Below are 21,586 nucleotides of genomic sequence, written 5' to 3'. Positions count from 1 at the left end.
AGCCACTTTTAATTGAAATATGATGATGATGATGATGATGTTGTTGTTCTTGTTCTTGTTGTTGTTGTTGTTCTTGTTTTTCTTGTTGTCGTCGTGGTCGCCGTCATTATTATTGTTAAAGTAAAGCAGTAGTTAGATTTGTTGCTACCGTAAGGTGTAGAAGGCACAATAGCTTTGTGATTGTCTGATGGTGGCACAAGACGAGCAGCAGCTGTTTGAACAAGCCATTGAGCATCACCTTGTTGGGGTAAGTGTAAGTCTTGTCATAGCTCAGGGCGTTCTTCCTTTGAAAGAGTTTCCAAAGTGTCCTGATGTGCCCTTGAGCAATGCAAAATAGGTCAGTGAAAATAGAAACCTTTATCTCACAGGCTGGCCCACGGGAAACCCCCGTGCGCGTTTTACCAGCCGGCTTCGATGGGAGCCATTTGAAACACCAGGACGGGTCGGTTTCCGTAGTGTAGTGGCTATCACGTTCGCCTCACACGCGAAAGGTCCCTGGTTCGAAACCGGGCGGAAACAACCCGCGGTGCACGCGTGCCAGTGCCGTGTTACCCGTCGCCATCTCTCTGCCCCAAGGCCGGCCGTCGTTTTCTCTTCCTCGGAGTGGCAAGAAATCCTGACCTTGAGAACAAACGATCGCAGAAGGGTAGCTTTGCGAGGCACTGGAACTGACACTTTTAAAATCGATACATGTTGTTGCGTTACAATACGACCGTAGCAGGATCGGCGACATTGCTGTTACTCTTATGTAGTTGAAGGCGCAGTATAGCTCTGATAGTCTGGTGGTGACGGAAGACCACCAGCCGTTTGAACAAGCCATTCAGCATCACCTTGTAGGGCTAAACGCAGGCACTGTCAGAGCGCAGGTCGTCCTGCCTTTGAAAGAGTTTCCGAAGTGTCCCGAAATCGGTGCACTCAGAGCGTTCGTCCATCGACAGGTTGAAATTGTAAACGCTGGTGTAGCCACTTTTAATTAAAATCTGATGATGATGATGTTGTTGTTGTTATTCTTGTTGTCGTCGTAGTCGCCGTCATTATTAATGTTAAAGTAAAGCAGTAGTTAGATTTGTTGCTACCGTAAGGTGTAGAAGGCACAATAGCTCTGATAGTCTGGTGGTGAAGGAAGACCACCAGACGTTTGAACAAGCCATTCAGCATCACCTTGTTGGGTTAAGTGCAGGCACTGTCAGAGCGCAGGGCGTCCTGCCTTTAAAAGAGTTTCCGAAGTGTCCTGATGTGCCCTTTAGCAATGCCAAACAGGTCAGTGAAAATGGCATCCTTTCGCCGCACTTCAGACGCCATCTCACAGCCTAGCCGACCTGAAACACCTGAGCCCGTTTTACCAGCAGGCTTTAACGGTAACCATTTGAAGCAAGAGGCAGCGGTGTCAGTTTCCGTAGTGTAGCGGTTATCACGTTCGCCTAACGCGCGAAAGGTCCCCGGTTTGAAACCGGGCGGAAACAGCCTACTGTGGGCTGGCCCTTTTCGTCATTCTTGCCCTCGTGGTTCCCCGGAGGCGGTGGGTGTCTTTTCTTCATTGGAGTGCCCGCAATCGATGCACTCAGAGCGTCCGTCCGTCGACAGGTTGAAATTGTAAACGCTGGTGTAGCCACTTTTAATTAAAATCTGATGATGATGATGATGATGATGTTGTTGTTGTTGTTCTTGTTGTTGTTGTTCTTGTTGTCATCGTGGTCGCCGTCATTATTATTGTTAAAGTAAAGCAGTAGTTAGATTTGTTGCTACCGTAAGGTGTAGAAGACAACAGTTGGTATGGCGTGTGATATCAAAACATTCAGAATACTTTTAACCTATATAATTTATAAGCTTTGTAAAATAAACCCAAATATATCTTTTGCGGGGATAAACGCTGTTCTGAGTAGTTTGTGACTTGTTTAATACCAAACAAAGCATCGCTATAAAAAAAAAAAAAATCACTGTAAAAGCGCTAGTTTTTTTGATCTTTATAGTTATTTTCTAGGCTCAGGTTGTTTTTTAGTGCTTATAAAGGCCTGAAATATTCTTAGTGGTTGTTGACTATAGGTCTTGATGTTTAAAAATGTTTTTTTGAGAGACCAAAAGGTTCTAATAAAAGTTTAGAGTAGAGAGGAGAGAGATCGTCTCCATCTTGGTTTCTATTTGAAATTTGATGCAGTGTCATTTTATTGGTTGGTTTTGATATGTTAATTGGTAACAGGGCGGCACAAAGGCCAGACCAGAACAATGCCTTACAAGCAGATCCGGCATGTGGCCATCAGTATAAGTATGAAGGTCTGGTCTTCAGCTCGACAGACTCATGCTGACCTTTCGATTTAAGACTAAAGATCAACAATGTCCGGAAACAACATCAGCGATTCGATTTAAACGAGTTTTTAGGCAAGTCTTCAGATTCTTTTCATTGACTCAGAGCGTGTTGTGTGCATGTATTGTAAATAAGGCTATAACATCTGTTTTAAGTTCTGTAAAATTATTTTTCAGCCAGTCAACAGGAGTTAATTCCCAACGCTGAGGAGATCATCTGGAACAACGACGGTAAGATTTTTGTGTTTGCGCTCATGGGTTCTTATGCATGGGTGTGTGTGGTTTTGAAGCGGCTCATTAGAGTTATGAAAACGTTTTAATATATATTAATGCCGGTCTCTTTAATTACACAGAAACTATCGAAAGGCCTGTGATTAATGTCTCCGAGGATCGACCAAGAGAAGTGGTTGTCCCTAGACAGGCTGTCTGCCGACCGGGTAAGAACTAAACCCCTGTTTGTTTGTATAACGTTTCTGTAAGATGTTTGAGTCCAGTTTTGTTAATTTTAAAAAATTATCCTGTCTAACAGTATTAAGAAACGTGGTTCGAGACAACGAAAGGCCTTCCACATCGAGGGCTTGTTTCGTTTTACCTTCGAGAACCGTAACCTTTCAAGAATCTGAAAGGCCGTCAGCCCCGGTATCTGATAGCTGTGAGTATATATCTGCAGCCTGTAAGAGGTTAAAGCTTTTTATAAAGCGGTGTGGTTAAAGGTTAAACATGTCTCTTACCTTCACAGCGGTGCAAAAAGCTAAACCAGCCGAAAAACATAAGAAACGATTATTCTGTGGAGGTAAGTAAGATCTTTCAAACTTTAATGTTTTTAAAAGGGCTTTGTTTGCCCGTTGAGGGCTAATATTTAAGCGATGGGTGACCGTTTCCTGTAGGGCGGGGGGTTCTGGGAAAGATCTTTAGAAGTCCGGACAGGTCTATGCTTGTTTCTGGGGAACGTGTTTAGAAATGACCGATTGCCGTACCGTCTGGTTAGGAAGTAAAGCCGTCCGAAAGGGTTTAGTAAGTTGTTTGGCTTATCTCCCGCTATTATACTTCTGTTTTAAAGTGGTTGTAGGAAAAGGCTTGAAGGTGTTCATTGTATTTAATATTTAAACAGATCGTGAAAACGTTTGTGAAACAGGAAGTCCCGGGATCAGGAAGCGTTTACACTTGGAAGGTTCGTTTAAAAATGAAATGTTGTTGTGTGTGTGTGTGTTTTATTAACAATATTACAGTTTTTAAAGAAACATTTAAGAAACAGTTTATTTACAGCGGCTTCTCTGTTTTAAATTTATTATCAAGTCCTAATAAATATATTGTCTGTAAATAATAAGGCGTTGTAGTGAATGTCTAAGGCTATTTTCAAAGGTCTAAAAAAGCTAAAGGTTTTGAATGTCCTGGACATGTTGTTTTAAGTTTGATTTCTGTCGCCGTTTAAAGATGTAAATGTAATGTATATTTTTATTCTTCCCAAGACTCTTGGGATAGTCATTCTGTGAATGAGCTATTGAGGACAATTACCCCGTCTAAGTGGGATCAAACATCTTTCCCGGTGAGATCACCGAGAGGATCCCCCACGGTGGTCTTGGAGACCCCCCAACATCTACTCAGGCCACAGCCTTCTGGGGGTAATTCAACACCCCAGATTCAGCCCGCCGCATTGTCGGGCGGAACAAATACAGGCATCCAACAACCTCAGGGGTCGCCGTCAGTCAGGGCTGACACACCACCCAACGACGGCCTAGTTTCAACATCGTCCCCCCAGACCCATTTCTTGGCTACCGAAACGCGGAACAGTAACCCCGCGCTTGGCCAGGGTGTCACCGCAAAGGCCTTCTTGGTCTCCGTCCATGAGTATACACTCGCTCCTTGCCTCCTTCGACCGAGATTTACCGGAGCGACCATCCTTTGAAGCTGAGCCAGGCCACCAGCCCCCGGAGCTACTTCCTGAAGGTCGGCATGAGTTGCTACATACTTTGTTACAAAATCAAAGACTTGTGTTAGTGGGGCAAAACCTGCTGATAGAGAGCCAAAACACCCTTATTAATACCCTTACTAACGAATTGTACCGTATTTAATGTTTTAATAGACACAAAACGCCTTACTATTGTGGGTTGTTGGAAAAATAAAAAATAAATTAAAAAATGTCCTGACTTGGTAAAAGAACTCACAAACTAAAGGATTATGAACAAGCTAGGGCCCCAAAAAGACCTTCCCGAGAGAACATCCCCGGCCCTGTTGTGAACTCCTCTGATGTCCCAATGAACCTGGAACTATTACAAATGATAAATGATTTAAATAACCCCCAATTACCACCGATAGAATGTGAATTAACAGACTTACCGGTGAACCCCGACCTGTTACAGATGGTCAATGATCTAAATAACCACCTCCCACCGGTAGCGCTTATAGAGGTTCACCCCCTAGTTCACCCCGATTTGTTTGAAATGGTGGAGTCTTTGGAGGAGCTACCCCGACCAAATTCTGCCCCTATTATAAATGATTTGAAACAATTAGAACACAGGATGGCGGCAGAAGCAGCCATCACTATAGAGGAGGGTCTTGACATTAACCGGTTGGATATCTTTGAAGGACTTTTACAGGCTTTCAATGAGCCTCCTCAAAAAGGGGGTTTTGTAGATGTCAGCAGTGGGGGTGTTCGGAATGTGGAGGGTTCTGAGACTGATAAGGCTGTGGAGGACATGCTCTGTGAGAATGTAGGGGGTGAAGGCTTTGTTCAAAATGATGATGTGTCCAAGAGTACCAGTGATCCCGTGATTATAGATAGACCGGCCTATAACAATTTTGAAATGATTCAGCGTTTTAATTTTGCAGAACTTTTAAATTGTGACAATTATGCAGAAATATTTGTCAACATACACGAGGCCTTGCAGAAAATGCTTGAACAGGTTGCTGAAAGGGTCAGACCTCGAGATGTTGTACAGTTAGAACTCAGAGGGGATGATTTGTTTAGCAACCTATCTGTAATGCTGAGTGGAGATAATTTAGATGTCTGGCTAAAATCGAAGCGTTATTGCAAAGAAACGCAGCCATCTTAGCTGATGAAAGTCTGTCTCTGGTAATGAATGTGGTTCGTAACCCTGAGGGTGGGGCGCTTAGAAGACTGTCGAAATGCTTGAAGAACGACATAATTAGGACCAAGCTCAGGCAATTAGTGGTGAGTTCCAGTGGGGACAATAAGCTCTGTTTTGCTTACAGTTTAATAAAACTACTCACCCCCGACATGCCTGAACCCCAAGCTCTGCAAGAGGCTTTAATGCTTCATCAGAGGGCCGGCTTAAACTCTCAACAGATGGTTGCCTTTTCAGACATCACCAAGTTGCAGGAACATAACTGTAAACCCCGCCAAGAGACAAATGTCCAAACTGATTTTAAACAGTCTGTGGGGTAAGTTTGGGGAAAGAAATTACCGTCTAAACACAACCTTGATTAAAACCCCTGAACAGTTTATAGAATTTATGTTTTCCAAACAACATGCAGTATCACACTTTCAATTCTTAAATGACCACGTGGCACAGGTCCAGTGGAGGGCCCCTAAAGATTTCCCCACCAAACAGGGGAACGTTAATGTTTTCATAGCGGTTTTTACCACGGCTTACGCCCGGCTTGAACTGTACAACTTAATGGATCAGTTGCAGGAACGCACGCTCTATCATGATACTGACTCTGTAATCTTTGTCACCAGGCCAGGGGATTGGGTCCCTCCCCTCGGGGACTACCTTGGGGAGTTAACGAGCGAACTAGATCCTCAGGACCACATAGTGGAGTTTGTTTCAGGGGGTCCTAAGACGCATACAGAACGGCTGCGGGTAAGACCTGTATGAAAGTTAAGGGTTTCACTCTGAACCATTGTAACAACAAGCTCATTAACATCAAGTCTCTGAAGACCCTGGTAGAAAGTTTTGTAACCGAGAAAGACGCGCCTCCTCGTGAGATTATTACAGCCGGAAATCAGATCTATCGCAATAAAAAGGGGTACACGTTGGAAAATAGATCACTAAACAAACGGTTCAGGGTGGTGTACAATAAAAGAGTGTTGAAGACTGATTATACCACTCTGCCTTATGGATATTAGCGGTGGTTTTGATAACAGACTTCAACACCCTTTCTCCTGTATTATAGCCGGTCCCTCCAATTCGGGGAAGAGCTATCTTATAAAGAACATCATAGAAGATGTGGACGCAACCGTGTCCCAAGCTCTTGACAACATAGTGTGGTGTTACTCTTGCTGGCAACCTCTCTACGATGATTTGGCTTCGAAAAAAAATAATCTGAAATTTGTGCAAGGTCTCCCCGCCTCGTTGTGTGACGATGACTTGTTCCCGCCCGGTCAAACTAATCTAGTGATCCTTGATGACCTGATGGAGCAGGCCGGTGACAACAGTGAAGTGGAAAAAGCTTTCACAAAGTACACTCATCATAGGAATTTAAGTATTCTTTATTTAGTTCAAAATCTATTTTTTCAAGGTAAAAAAAAGCCGCACTATTAATTTAAATGCCAATTATATAATTCTTTTTAAAAACCCCAGAGATAAACTACAAGTCACCGTCTTGGCTCGTCAAATGTACCCTAACCAGACCAAGTTCTTTTTGGAGGCATTTGAGGATGCCACCAAAAAACCCTACGGGTACTTGATTGCAGACTTAAAAGCACAAACCCCAGAAGACTTTCGCCTCAGAACAGGTTTGTGCCCGCCCGATTGGCCGGCAGTGTATGTGCTAAAGAAAAGGAAATAAATAAGAATGTCTGTTCGGATTAAAAGAAATCTGCCACTTTTGCAAATGTTATTTGAGGGGAGCCCGCGCCATAGGAAAGCTGTGCTGGCAGGGGCCCCCTCGGATTTGATCGAGACCCTGTGTGAAATAGCTTTTAACATCTTACGCGGTAATATACCCCTAACCCCTTCTCAACATTCTAAACTCAAAAAACAAAAAGCGGTTATCAAGATCATCACTAATAAGAAGTATTCTATTAAAAGAAAAAGAAAGAAGATTAATCAAACCGGGGGTTTTATAGGACCGCTGTTGAGCATAGCCATGCCTTTCCTAACCAGTCTTCTAGCTTCCAGAGTGGGTTAATAATGGAATATGCTCAGAAAATGTTTTTGATCCCTCAGGAGCAGCTTGAGAAACTGAGAAAAAATGTTGTCGGGCCAGAGCCCATTAGACAAACGGCCGAAAACAACCTGGACTCTGAAATGAATGCTATACAGGCCAGGGCCGATTTAAATCAGTATTCCAAAGCCCAGTTGTATACCAACACGTTACAGCGCTACCTCCGTCTGGTTAGACAGGGTGAAAAAGATCAAAACATTTTAACTTTAACCATGGCCTCTCAAGAAAATGGTTCTGGGGCTGATGCGGGGGGTACGGTTGATAAAGATGTTGCGGTGACCGAACCTGTTGAGAGTTCAGAGGGAGATGTTGTAACGGATGTTTTGAGAAACATGCCGGCCAGAAGCAAAAGACATGCACAATATATCCTGCACAAAATGGTTCAGAAACCGCGGGTAACGGCTTGGAATGAACAGGGTGAATTTGTTTTTAAAGGACAACTGATCAAAGGTTCACACGTTTGATTTGTTGAAGAGTGTCACTAGCACTAATAAGGTACCCGATAGTCGCCGACCTGTAGGCTGGAATGCTTTCCTACAGGCGATGGCCTGTCTGAACATGCCCCAATCCACAGTTCCTAACCAGGAAACGCGACAAAAAATCCATCTGTGTAAAGAGGTGGAGCCTGATCTGACTCCGATATCTCATTACTCTGACCGTGCTGAGCGACCATCCTCAGGATCTATCCATCGTTGGGAAGCTTATTAATCTCATGTTTTTATTTGTCTCCCCTGTAAATAATGACCCGACAAACAATTTTTTATTTTATTTTTTTTATTTTCAAATGTTGTACATTTATTTATAACATAACCCGTGCTTTGTATTAGAATTGTTTTGAATAAAAACAAAACTAATGATTCAAAGGCTGTTTTCATTATTTTTTCACCTTAACACGCATGACATCTTTTAAAATCCTCACAAGAACACCCCATCTGTATACATGGCTGTCTAGGGTCGTAAGTCATTGTGTTATAAGGGGGGGTCCACAGTGTACTGACAAACTCTGCCACTTTTTTATCATTTTGGCCTAAATCCTCACTGTACAAGGCCATAATATCGGGGTATGACCTTCCTTTAGATCTATGATATAAGAAAAACACACAGTGTTGACCACAAGTGAAGGTCTGAAGACTTTGTACTTGACGACCGCTGTAAATGGTTTCTTGACAGTTGTTGAGCAGAAAGTTATTGATCTTCCGAGGGAAAGGTCTGAAATCCGGGGGGTTTGCATAGGAATCAAAAAATTCACCACGGTGGTCCTCCCTTAGATAAATAGCCAGCCAATGTTCTCCGGGCATATTTTTAGGGTGTGTGTTGATTATGTACATTGCAGGTAAATTCTTGATCTTAAATTTAGGCAGCTGATCGCAGGTGTAGACTCCTTGAAACAGTTTCCGTGAGCTGGCCAGGGCATTCATGATGTGGTTGAGCTCTCTGGTGTTCATTTTAATAATAATCATACATAACGTTTCTCCTCTGATTCACCTCAATAATGTTGTCAAACACTGCATACACGACCATATTTACAGTGCGTGGTAGAGGCTGCTTGAAACGCATCTCCAAACGCATATTGCCCGTCTTCATCAGTGAAAAATGTTGTCCACACTCTTCGTCAGGGGTCAGGTTGAAACCGTACAGGGTGTAACCGCTGCAGTATTCCCGGCGATCGATCAGCCGGGAGTTTGATCCTTGAGATGGCGACCCGTAGCCAGTACTACACTGTCATATTCACGAACCACATTGCCGTTTTCAAAGTCAGGTTGAAAAGGTCTGGATGGAACCTGCACACCATCGACGTACAACGCTATAAATTCCGCGTTATAATGTTTAAAGTTAAAGGGGTTCTTGTTGTAAACCCCGGTAAATGCATCATTATCCACGAGACCTATAATAACCTGTTTTGGGAGCTGTCCTAGAAACAGATTTTCCTGGTTCATCACCCGTGTCCCTGCGGGGATACTGTGGACTTTCATATAGACTCTTTCGATCGGGTACTTGGCGTTTGCCGTCATTAACGCCTGCGCGTGTCCTAGTTTAACCGCCGGGGAGACGGACACTTTTTTCACAAACAGCGAGGCCGATAATATGGTCAGTTTATATTTTTCAGTATCAGGGGTCATCAGACAAAAAGCACTTTTACTACGGATCATTTTAATTTTAATGTCTACCCCGTTGAGCATGAGTTTTTCTTGGAAAAATATGTCTGCATGGATATGCCCCATTAGCTCAAAGGTCCTCCCTTCTGTTGAAAAGGCCGTTCTTTTTTGCAAACCCTTATTGAGTCCCTCTGGATCCTTGTCGTCCATAGCTTCCGGGATGTCTTTGAAGAAAAGGCCGGGGTTGAACTGTTTGCTTAGGGTCTCCTCACTATAATTAAGTATACACTCCATCATGGCTCTATAGGGGTAAGTATTGCTGCTTTGACTAATGAGCCGATTTCCCAGGGTCACATCCACCTGTGAAAACATGGTGGCCACCGGGTAATTGATTAATTGATGACCCCAGCGTTGGCCGTCTTCTCGATTGCATCGCCATCCTAATCAGTCACTTTACAGTTCATTAAAATAAATGTGTTATTCAAATCAATATAATCCTCGCCATTGCCAGCTATAAAAAACTCCAGAGGGGCCGTGTCTGAAATTGCAGAAAGAGGGGGAATCTCTACATATATGATCTTATCTATACTCGTTTGAGTGTATGGAACTGTAAACAGATCCAGTTCTGATTTGACGCATTCTTCCGATAGACTGTTGACAAAAGACATGTTTAAAAGATGTATCCTGAGGCTCTATTTTTCTTTCTTTGAGACTTTCTTTTTGCAGGTTTTTTCTTGTGCTGCTTCCTTCTCCGAGTGTTTCCACGATATGTTGGAGAATGAGAGATTCTTCGTTTTTTGTTAGCCACGGATCTTCGTCGCCCTGGTGGACACATGCTGTTTCTTCTTTTACCCCCCCTCCTCGCCATTACCATGAGACCCGAACCCTCCTGATGCTCATGGCTAGCTGCCCGGTTCATAACATTGGTGAACACGTCACTAACAATATTTTTAGCCGCTGATTTCAAGTGGGGTCTGGCTATAGCAAAGCCTCTCTTAAGCAGGGGTACGGCCATTCTAAAGAGACCATGAAAGAGTCCTCCTAGACCGGCGCCATACATTGTGGGGGCTCCTACAAAACCGGGCAAGCCGTTCCCGGCTTGCATCTTGTAATAATCCACATAGGCGCTAGGATCTACATAACCCCTCGAGGTAGCCATTTTAATAATGTACAAACTGTTTCAGGGGTCGAAAATGTAGTTTGACAATAACTTTACTGAAGCGGAAGGGTACGTTGATATTCTGATCCGATTTTACTTCGATCGTGATGTTGTCAAATTGGGTCTTTGAGACTGGTACGTAGTGTGGCTTGTCATAAGTAATTGTGACCATGTCATTGCTTTTACCTTTAATAAGTACATTTCTCAAAAGGGGGACATAACTATCCCCGACCCTCTGGTGGGTTATGATATCCGTATACACATAAAGAGTGTAAAAGCCGCCCCACCACTTCTGAGAACCTGCTCTCTGTGTCAGAATAGATCCCAAATATACGCCCCAGTTGGCCGCTGGTTTGAATGCTAATACCTGGTTTTGACACCTTGTACACTCTGTTTTTAATAGGGTTGTAATATAGCTTGATGTTGGGGGTGCCTTCTGAGAACTGTTTATGCATCTCATCTAATATTTTATCCACATTGTCATAATAACCTCCTTGTATCGTGAATGTCCATTGACTCTTTTTAACATCATCAAAAATGGCGAAAGTGGCATCCTTATCTTGTAAAACAGCCCAAGTGTAAGGATACTGTATTTCCGCCAACCCCACTTCCCACGACCCCCTTAGATCTATAGATTTTCCAAATTGTACCGTGTAACTGGATATTTCATTTTTAGGGTATATATCGAGAGAGGCGTTACTGGGTAGAGTCACGTAGAAGCCTCCTGATTCCATCTTGAGTATCGAAAGTAATGCCCACAACACACCCGCGGGCAAGTTGTTATAAGGATTGAATATCGGAAACCTGTTGTTCCGGGACCCAACTATTGAACTTTTCAGGCCATCCAAGCCATTTCATCAACACATATTTTTTCCGGTTCTGGGTTTTTTCAGCTAATATCTTTTCAACTCTGTATACACTGTCTTTACCCACAATAATTTTTTGTAACTCGGCTTCGTAAAACGTTCCTTCTATATCCTCCCCGTCATAGTCTTTTAACCGGTACACGGGTGGGTCTCTAGCCAACTGTTCGGTAACTGTAAAATATTCGTCAGAAAATGTTTCTTCATAACCTTTGGCAAAAGTACTCCTTAGCTTTGAAACGCGAACCACATCACCGATGTTGAACTTATAAGTAGTTTTTCCCTTCTTAATAAATGGTCCGTATAATTTTTTATAGACCTTAAAAGAATTACTTTGATCAACATCTTTAGGCTTCATTTTAATACTGGTGTGATACCCTTGGTTGTAAGCATCGATAAAATCCTGAACTTTATCAAAATACTTGAACGTGTTGACCGCTGTAAAATATCTCCACATTTTGGTCTTTATGGTGCGGTTAAACCTCTCCACTACCGATGCCCTAAGCTCATTACCGGTGGTGAAATGATGTATTTTGTGTCTCTTCAGTAGATTCTGAAATTCTCTGTTGAGAAACTCTTTTCCTTTATCAGTCTGCAGTTTTTTAGGACATCGACCCTGGGACAATATATCCTCAAAGGCCCTTGTCACCGCCCGACCTGTTTTATTATGTAGAATGCGAGCCCAGGCATATTTTGATAACACATCGATACACATCAACATCAATTTGTGACCATTGTTATGTTTTGATAAATTTGACATATCGACTAGATCCATTTGCCATTGTGAGTCTATGTCAGTTGCATATACGCGGTTTCTTTTAAAGTTAATCCTGAGAGGTTTATGTAAGGTATAGGCGTCTTGTTCCCGTAACCATTCTGAAACAACCACATCATTAACCTTCACTCCGGCCTCAGCGAGTCCTCTTTGAAAACCCTTCTTACCCGCCAAACCCCCAATCTTGGCTGGGTTGTAGTATAGTTCCTGCATTTGGGGAGCTTGCCGAGTCATTCTGTCAAATAACCACACAGACCCACACTATGCGCAAAGTTTTTATACAAGGTTTTTTATTCAACTTCAGGAGAGCAGATACCCCTTTTTAGACATTTGAGAAAAGTATAACATACACAACAATTTTTTCTACGGTCCAGACAAAAAGAAATCAGATGATTGGTTACTTGATCTATATCAACAAATATACCTGTTTCTTTATCTTGTAGGCACACACCTCAGTTACATATGTAAATAAAACAACAATATGACCTATTTTAAAAGTAAACAGAGGTGTATTAAACATGCTCAGTAAAAGGTCATACAGATGTTGATGAAATGGCCTAATATCATTCTTGGCCCCCTTGAGCGCTTCATCCCAGTGTTCGTACCCCCCGGTCTTTGTTACAGCAGCCATTAACTTTTCCAGGTTTGAAAGTTGATCCTCATCGATGGTTAAATCTGTAGAGAAAAGGCTCGCGTTGGCTACTTTTCTGTCAAGCACATGGTGTAATAGCGCTCTCAGGTTAGCTGCAGAGTGTTGATGACAGAACCAGTTGCAGAAGCAGTCCAGGGTCTGAGGTCTTGGAGAGTAACCGCAGTCAAAGGGTTCCAGAGTGTATACAAAATCTGGGGAATAGAACCAGGGGTGATCCCGGGTTTGAAGAGGCCTGTAGAGCCTGTCGACGTCCGCAGCTTTCAGGTAAGACATTCTCTTTAATTTTAAACCATGATTGAATTGTTGCGCCTTTTATCCTATCTCTTCACTACGTCACGACACACCGCCCTCTTAGAAGAGAGTAGCCCCTGAGCCGTCAGACCCCCCTCCAAAACCCCACACGTCGTCTGTTTTATCATCGTCGTCGTCATTCAAGGGGGATATATAATCCATAATCCAGCATATTCTCCTTCTAACCAAATCCAGTTGCGAACATTTGGTCAAGATGTCAAAACCATCATTTATACAGTTTATGACCTCTTTCAAGAACGGCCAGTCCACGGCGTCAAACATAATTTCAGTAACCTGTTTTTCTGGATCCTCCACACCCCCTTCAATAGGGTTTGTAATCAGAGTACTGCTAAACAAAACCTTACGATCTGTAGTTAGAGATAGACTCTTCACCACTCTACCGTAGTTCTGCAAGCTTTCCCATTCACACCTTTCAAAACCCTGAGTCGGAGACTCCATTTCGCATTCTCTTGGACCCTCTTGCAAGCCTTCTAGAGTCTTATCCACAAGCCCCAGATCTCTCCAGGCCATCACCTTCAACCAGTCCTCATAAGAGTATTCAATTACCGTCTCAAAAGGTTCCAACGTACCCTCCTTCTCTCCCAAAGCAAAAAGCTCCACTCCAACATAGCTGGGATCCCTTTTAAAGCGGTAACCCCGTCGAGCCCCCCAGAACAACACCCAGGAGCGTTCAATCTTCAAATTGGTGAGTACAGGAACCCTTGCCCGGGATTGTTTCTTGCGGGGTTTCATGTTGATGTCGCTGGACATGTTGAAGAAGCGGGATGTTTCTGATGCTGAGAATTAAAGAGGTATTGCCTAAAAGCAGCGCGGGTTCTTAAATAGAGAGGAGAGTTTCGGGGCGTTGCCTTCAGAGGGGTGGGGGTATTTATGGGTGGCCTTGATGTTCAGGGTTTTATGGGTGTACACTTTCTGACGGATATGACGTAGGAATAATTAAGGAAATAACTCTACCTAAAATCACGCCCCCCAATTATGACGTAGGAATATTAATAAGCTTAGGGCATACGTCATAACAAAATAGGCCGCGCCCAAAAAACCCTACTATCTACTCTTATGTAGTTGAAGGCGCAGTATAGCTCTGATAGTCTGGTGGTGACGGAAGACCACCAGCCGTTTGAACAAGCCATTCAGCATCACCTTGTTGGGCTAAGTGCAGGCACTGTCAGAGCGCAGGGCGTCCTGCCTTTGAAAGAGTTTCCGAAGTGTCCTGATGTGCCCTTTAGCAATGCCAAACAGGTCTGTGAAAATGGCATCCTTTCGCGGCACTTCAGACGCCATCTCACAGTCTAGCCGACCTGAAATGCCTGAGCCCGTTTTACCAGCAGGCTTCAACGGTAACCGTTTGAAGCAAGACGTGGCGGTGTCAGTTTCCGTAGTGTAGCGGTTATCACGTTCGCCTAACACGCGAAAGGTCCCCGGTTCGAAACCGGGCGGAAACAGCCTGCTGTGGGCCGGCCCTTTTCGTCCTGTTTGCCCTCGTGGTTCCCCGGAGGCGGTGGGTAGCTTTTCTTCATTGGAGTGCCCGAAATCGGTGCTCTCAGAGCGTCCGTCCGTCGACAGGTTGAAATTGTAAACGCTGGTGTAGCCACTTTTAATTAAAATCTGATGATGATGATGATGATGATGATGATGTTGTTGTTGTTGTTCTTGTTGTCATCGTGGTCGCCGTCATTATTATTGTTAAAGTAAAGCAGTAGTTAGATTTGTTGCTACCGTAAGGTGTAGAAGGCACAATAGCTCTGTGATTGTCTGATGGTGGCACAAGACGAGCAGCAGCTGTTTGAACAAGCCATTGAGCATCACCTTGTTGGGGTAAGTGTAAGTCTTGTCATAGCTCAGGGCATTCTTCCTTTAAAAGAGTTTCCAAAGTGTCCTGATGTGCCCTTGAGCAATGCAATATAGGTCAGTGAAAATAGAAACCTTTATCTCACAGGCAGGCCCACGGGAAACGCCTGTGCGCGTTTTACCAGCCTGCTTCGATGGGAGCCAATCGAAACCCCAGGACAGGTTGGTTTCTGTAGTGTAGTGGCTATCATGTTCGCCTCACACGCGAGAAGTCCCTGGTTCGAAACTGGGCGGAAACAACCCGCGGTGCACGCGTGCCAGTGCCGTGTTACCCGTCCTCATCTCTCTGCCCCATGGCCGGCCGTCGTTTTCTCTTCCTCGGAGTGGCAAGAAATCCTGACCTTGAGAACAAATGATCGCAGAAGGGTAGCTTTGCGAGGCGCTGGAACTGACACTTTTAAAATCGATACATGTCGTTGCTGTTGCAATACGACCGTAGCAGGATCGGTGACATTGCTGTTACTCTTATGTAGTTGAAGGCGCAAAATAGCTCTGATAGTCTGGTGGTGACGGAAGACCACCAGCCGTTTGAACAAGCCATTCAGCATCACCTTGTTGGGCTAAGTGCAGGCACTGTCTGATCGCAGGGCGTCCTGCCTTTGAAAGAGTTTCCGAAGTATCCCGAAATCGGTGCACTCAGAGCGTCCGTCCGTCGACAGGTTGAAATTGTAAACGCTGGTGTAGCCACTTTTAATTAAAATCTGATGATGATGTTATTGTTCTTGTTGTTGTTGTTGTTGTTCTTGTTTTTCTTTTTGTCGTCGTGGTCGCCGTCATTATTATTGTTAAAGTAAAGCTACCGTAAGGTGTAGAAGGCACAATAGCTCTGTGATTGTCTGATGGTGGCACAAGACGAGCATCAGCTGTTTGAACAAGCCATTGAGCATCACCTTGTTGGGGTAAGTGTAAGTCTTGTCATAGCTCAGGGCGTTCTTCCTTTGAAAGAGTTTCCAAAGTGTCCTGATGTGTCCTTGAGCAATGCAAAATAGGTCAGTGAAAATACACTCACCTAAAGGATTATTAGGAACACCATACTAATACTATGTTTGACACCCTTTCGCCTTCAGAACTGACTTAATTCTACGTGGCATTGATTCAACAAGGTGCTGAAAGCATTCTTTAGAAATGTTGGCCCAAATTGATAGGATAGCATCTTGCAGTTGATGGAGATTTGTGGGATGCACATCCAGGGCACGAAGCTCCCGTTCCACCACATCCCAAAGATGCTCTATTGGGTTGAGATCTGGTGACTGTGGGGGCCAGTTTAGTACAGTGAACTCATTGTCATGTTCAAGAAACCAATTTGAAATGATTCAACCTTTGTGACATGGTGCATTATCCTGCTGGAAGTAGCCATCAGAGGATGGGTACATGGTGGTCATAAAGGGATGGACATGGTCAGAAACAATGCTCAGGTAGGCCGTGGCATTTAAACGATGCCCAATTGGCACTAAGGAGCCTAAAGTGTGCCAAGAAAACATCCCCCACACCATTACACCACCACCACCAGCCTGCACAGTGGTAACAAGGCATGATGGATCCATGTTCTCATTCTGTTTACGTCAAATTCTGTCTCAACAGAAATCGAGACTCATCAGACCAGGCAACAACTGTCCAATTTTGGTGAGTTTGTGCAAATTGTAGCCTCTTTTTCCTATTTGTAGTGGAGATGAGTGGTACCCGGTGGGGTCTTCTGCTGTTGTAGCCCATCCGCCTCAAGGTTGTACGTGTTGTGGCTTCACAAATGCTTTGCTGCATACCTCGGTTGTAACGAGTGGTTATTTCAGTCAAAGTTGCTCTTCTATCAGCTTGAATCAGTCGGCCCATTCTCCTCTGACCTCTAGCATCAACAAGGCATTTTCGCCCACAGGACTGCCGCATACTGGATGTTTTTCCCTTTTCACACCATTCTTTGTAAACCCTAGAAATGGTTGTGCGTGAAAATCCCAGTAACTGAGCAGATTGTGAAATACTCAGACCAGCCCGTCTGGCACCAACAACCATGCCACGCTCAAAATTGCTTAAATCACCTTTCTTTCCCATTCAGACTTTCAGTTTGGAGTTCAGGAGATTGTCTTGACCAGGACCACACCCCTAAATGCATTGAAGCAACTGCCATATGATTGGTTGGTTATTGAACAGGTGTTCCTAATAATCCTTTAGGTGAGTGTAGAAACCTTTATCTCACAGGCTGGCCCACGGGAAACGCCTGTGCGCGTTTTACCAGCCGGCTTCGATGGGAGCCATTCGAAACACCAGGACAGGTCGGTTTCCGTAGTGTAGTGGCTATCACGTTCGCCTCACACGCGAAAGGTCCCTGGTTCGAAACCGGGCGGAAACAACCCGCGGTGCATGCGTGCTAGTGCACACAGTGCTGACCACAAGTGAAGGTCTGAAGACTTTGTACTTGACGACCGCTGTAAATGGTTTCTTGACAGTTGTTGAGCAGAAAGTTATTGATCTTCCGAGGGAAAGGTCTGAAATCCGGGGGGTTTGCATAGGAATCAAAAAATTCACCACGGTGGTCCTCCCTTAGATAAATAGCCAGCCAATGTTCTCCGGGCATATTTTTAGGGTGTGTGTTGATTATGTACATTGCAGGTAAATTCTTGATCTTAAATTTAGGCAGCTGATCGCAGGCGTAGACTCCTTGAAACAGTTTCCGTGAGCCGGCCAGGGCATTCATGATGTGGTTGAGCTCTCTGGTGTTCATTTTAATAATAATCATACGGAACGTTTCTCCTCTGATTCACCTCAATAATGTTGTCAAACACAGCATACACGACCATATTTACAGTGTGTGGTAGAGGCTGCTTGAAACGCATCTCCAAACGCATATTGCCCGTCTTCATCAGTGAAATATGTTGTCCACACTCTTCGTCAGGGGTCAGGTTGAAACCATACAGGGTGTAACCGCTGCAGTATTCCCGGCGATCGATCAGCAGAGTTTGATCCTTGAGATGGCGACCCGTAGCCAGTACTAGACTGTAATATTCACGAACCGCATTGCCGTTTTCAAAGTCAGGTTGAAAAGGTCTGGATGGAACCTGCACACCATCGACGTACAATGCTATAAATTCCGCGTTATAATGTTTAAAGTTAAAGGTGTTCTTGTTGTAAACCCCGGTAAATGCATCATTATCCACGAGACCTATAATAACCTGTTTTGGGAGCTGTCCTAGAAACAGATTTTCCTGGTTCATCACCCGTGTCCCTGCGGGGATACTGTGGACTTTCATATAGACTCTTTCGATCGGGTACTTGGCGTTTGCCGTCACTAACGCCAGCGCGTGTCCTAGTTTAACCGCCGGGGAGACGGACACTTATTTCACAAACAGCGAGGCCGATAATATGGTCAGTTTATATTTTTCCGTATCAGGGGTCATCAGACAAAAAGCACTTTTACTACGGATCATTTTAATTTTAATGTCTACCCCGTTGAGCATGAGTTTTTCTTGGAAAAATATGTCTGCATGGATATGCCCCATTAGCTCAAAGGTCCTCCCTTCTGTTGAAGAGGCCGATCTTTTTTGCAAACCCTTATTGAGTCCCTCTGGATCCTTGTCGTCCATAGCTTCCGGGATGTCTTTGAAGAGAAGGCCGGGGCTGAACTGTTTGCTTAGGGTCTCCTCACTATAATTAAGGATACACTCCATCATGACTCTATAGGGGTAAGTATTGCTGCTTTGACTAATGAGCCGATCTCCCAGGGTCACATCCACCTGTGAAAACATGGTGGCCACCGGGTAATTGATTAATTGATGACCCCAGCGTTGGCCGTCTTCTCGATTGCATCGCCATCCTAATCAGTCACTTTACAGTTCATTAAAATAAATGTGTTATTCAAATCAATATAATCCTCGCCATTGCCAGCTATAAAAAACTCCAGAGGGGCCGTGTCTGAAATTGCAGAAAGAGGGGGAATCTCTACATATATGATCTTATCTATACTCGTTTGAGTGTATGGAACTGTAAACAGATCCAGTTCTGATTTGACGCATTCTTCCGATAGACTGTTGACAAAAGACATGTTTAAAAGATGTATCCTGAGGCTCTATTTTTCTTTCTTTGAGACTTTCTTTTTGCAGGTTTTTTCTTGTGCTGCTTCCTTCTCCGAGTGTTTCCACGATATGTTGGAGAATGAGAGATTCTTCGTTTTTTGTTAGCCACGGATCTTCGTCGCCCTGGTGGACACATGCTGTTTCTTCTTTTACCCCCCCTCCTCGCCATTACCATGAGACCCGAACCCTCCTGATGCTCATGGCTAGCTGCCCGGTTCATAACATTGGTGAACACGTCACTAACAATATTTTTAGCCGCTGATTTCAAGTGGGGTCTGGCTATAGCAAAGCCTCTCTTAAGCAGGGGTACGGCCATTCTAAAGAGACCATGAAAGAGTCCTCCTAGACCGGCGCCATACATTGTGGGGGCTCCTACAAAACCGGGCAAGCCGTTCCCGGCTTGCATCTTGTAATAATCCACATAGGCGCTAGGATCTACATAACCCCTCGAGGTAGCCATTTTAATAATGTACAAACTGTTTCAGGGGTCGAAAATGTAGTTTGACAATAACTTTACTGAAGCGGAAGGGTACGTTGATATTCTGATCCGATTTTACTTCGATCGTGATGTTGTCAAATTGGGTCTTTGAGACTGGTACGTAGTGTGGCTTGTCATAAGTAATTGTGACCATGTCATTGCTTTTACCTTTAATAAGTACATTTCTCAAAAGGGGGACATAACTATCCCCGACCCTCTGGTGGGTTATGATATCCGTATACACATAAAGAGTGTAAAAGCCGCCCCACCACTTCTGAGAACCTGCTCTCTGTGTCAGAATAGATCCCAAATATACGCCCCAGTTGGCCGCTGGTTTGAATGCTAATACCTGGTTTTGACACCTTGTACACTCTGTTTTTAATAGGGTTGTAATATAGCTTGATGTTGGGGGTGCCTTCTGAGAACTGTTTATGCATCTCATCTAATATTTTATCCACATTGTCATAATAACCTCCTTGTATCGTGAATGTCCATTGACTCTTTTTAACATCATCAAAAATGGCGAAGGTGGCATCCTTATCTTGTAAAACAGCCCAAGTGTAAGGATACTGTATTTCCGCCAACCCCACTTCCCACGACCCCCTTAGATCTATAGATTTTCCAAATTGTACCGTGTAACTGGATATTTCATTTTTAGGGTATATATCGAGAGAGGCGTTACTGGGTAGAGTCACGTAGAAGCCTCCTGATTCCATCTTGAGTATCGAAAGTAATGCCCACAACACACCCGCGGGCAAGTTGTTATAAGGATTGAATATCGCAAACCTGTTGTTCCGGGACCCAACTATTGAACTTTTCAGGCCATCCAAGCCATTTCATCAACACATATTTTTTCCGGTTCTGGGTTTTTTCAGCTAATATCTTTTCAACTCTGTATACACTGTCTTTACCCACAATAATTTTTTGTAACTCGGCTTCGTAAAACGTTCCTTCTATATCCTCCCCGTCATAGTCTTTTAACCGGTACACGGGTGGGTCTCTAGCCAACTGTTCGGTAACTGTAAAATATTCGTCAGAAAATGTTTCTTCATAACCTTTGGCAAAAGTACTCCTTAGCTTTGAAACGCGAACCACATCACCGATGTTGAACTTATAAGTAGTTTTTCCCTTCTTAATAAATGGTCCGTATAATTTTTTATAGACCTTAAAAGAATTACTTTGATCAACATCTTTAGGCTTCATTTTAATACTGGTGTGATACCCTTGGTTGTAAGCATCGATAAAATCCTGAACTTTATCAAAATACTTGAACGTGTTGACCGCTGTAAAATATCTCCACATTTTGGTCTTTATGGTGCGGTTAAACCTCTCCACTACCGATGCCCTAAGCTCATTACCGGTGGTGAAATGATGTATTTTGTGTCTCTTCAGTAGATTCTGAAATTCTCTGTTGAGAAACTCTTTTCCTTTATCAGTCTGCAGTTTTTTAGGACATCGACCCTGGGACAATATATCCTCAAAGGCCCTTGTCACCGCCCGACCTGTTTTATTATGTAGAATGCGAGCCCAGGCATATTTTGATAACACATCGATACACATCAACATCAATTTGTGACCATTGTTATGTTTTGATAAATTTGACATATCGACTAGATCCATTTGCCATTGTGAGTCTATGTCAGTTGCATATACGCGGTTTCTTTTAAAGTTAATCCTGAGAGGTTTATGTTAGGTATAGGCGTCTTGTTCCCGTAACCATTCTGAAACAACCACATCATTAACCTTCACTCCGGCCTCAGCGAGTCCTCTTTAAAAACCCTTCTTACCCGCCAAACCCCCAATCTTGGCTGGGTTGTAGTATAGTTCCTGCATTTGGGGAGCTTGCCGAGTCATTCTGTCAAATAACCACACAGACCCACACTATGCGCAAAGTTTTTATACAAGGTTTTT

General features: G+C 43.8%; 4 non-coding genes across 4 annotated transcripts; all 4 read left to right on the top strand.

The window, feature by feature from the left end:
* Positions 1 to 446: 446 nt before the first annotated feature.
* trnav-cac (transfer RNA valine (anticodon CAC)) lies at positions 447 to 519 on the top strand. The gene has a single exon. It is a non-coding gene; the product is annotated as a tRNA-Val (tRNA).
* Positions 520 to 1,390: 871 nt separating this feature from the next.
* On the top strand, positions 1,391 to 1,463 carry trnav-aac (transfer RNA valine (anticodon AAC)). Its single transcript has one exon. It is a non-coding gene; the product is annotated as a tRNA-Val (tRNA).
* Positions 1,464 to 14,657: 13,194 nt separating this feature from the next.
* trnav-aac (transfer RNA valine (anticodon AAC)) lies at positions 14,658 to 14,730 on the top strand. The gene has a single exon. It is a non-coding gene; the product is annotated as a tRNA-Val (tRNA).
* A 2,674-nt stretch (positions 14,731 to 17,404) lies between these two features.
* Positions 17,405 to 17,477, top strand: trnav-cac (transfer RNA valine (anticodon CAC)). The gene has a single exon. It is a non-coding gene; the product is annotated as a tRNA-Val (tRNA).
* Positions 17,478 to 21,586: the final 4,109 nt, after the last annotated feature.

Source organism: Amia ocellicauda, chromosome 11, assembly GCF_036373705.1.
Source record: "Amia ocellicauda isolate fAmiCal2 chromosome 11, fAmiCal2.hap1, whole genome shotgun sequence".
NCBI classification, from domain to species: Eukaryota; Metazoa; Chordata; class Actinopteri; order Amiiformes; family Amiidae; genus Amia; species Amia ocellicauda.
This window is presented reverse-complemented; position numbering and strand designations above follow the sequence as displayed.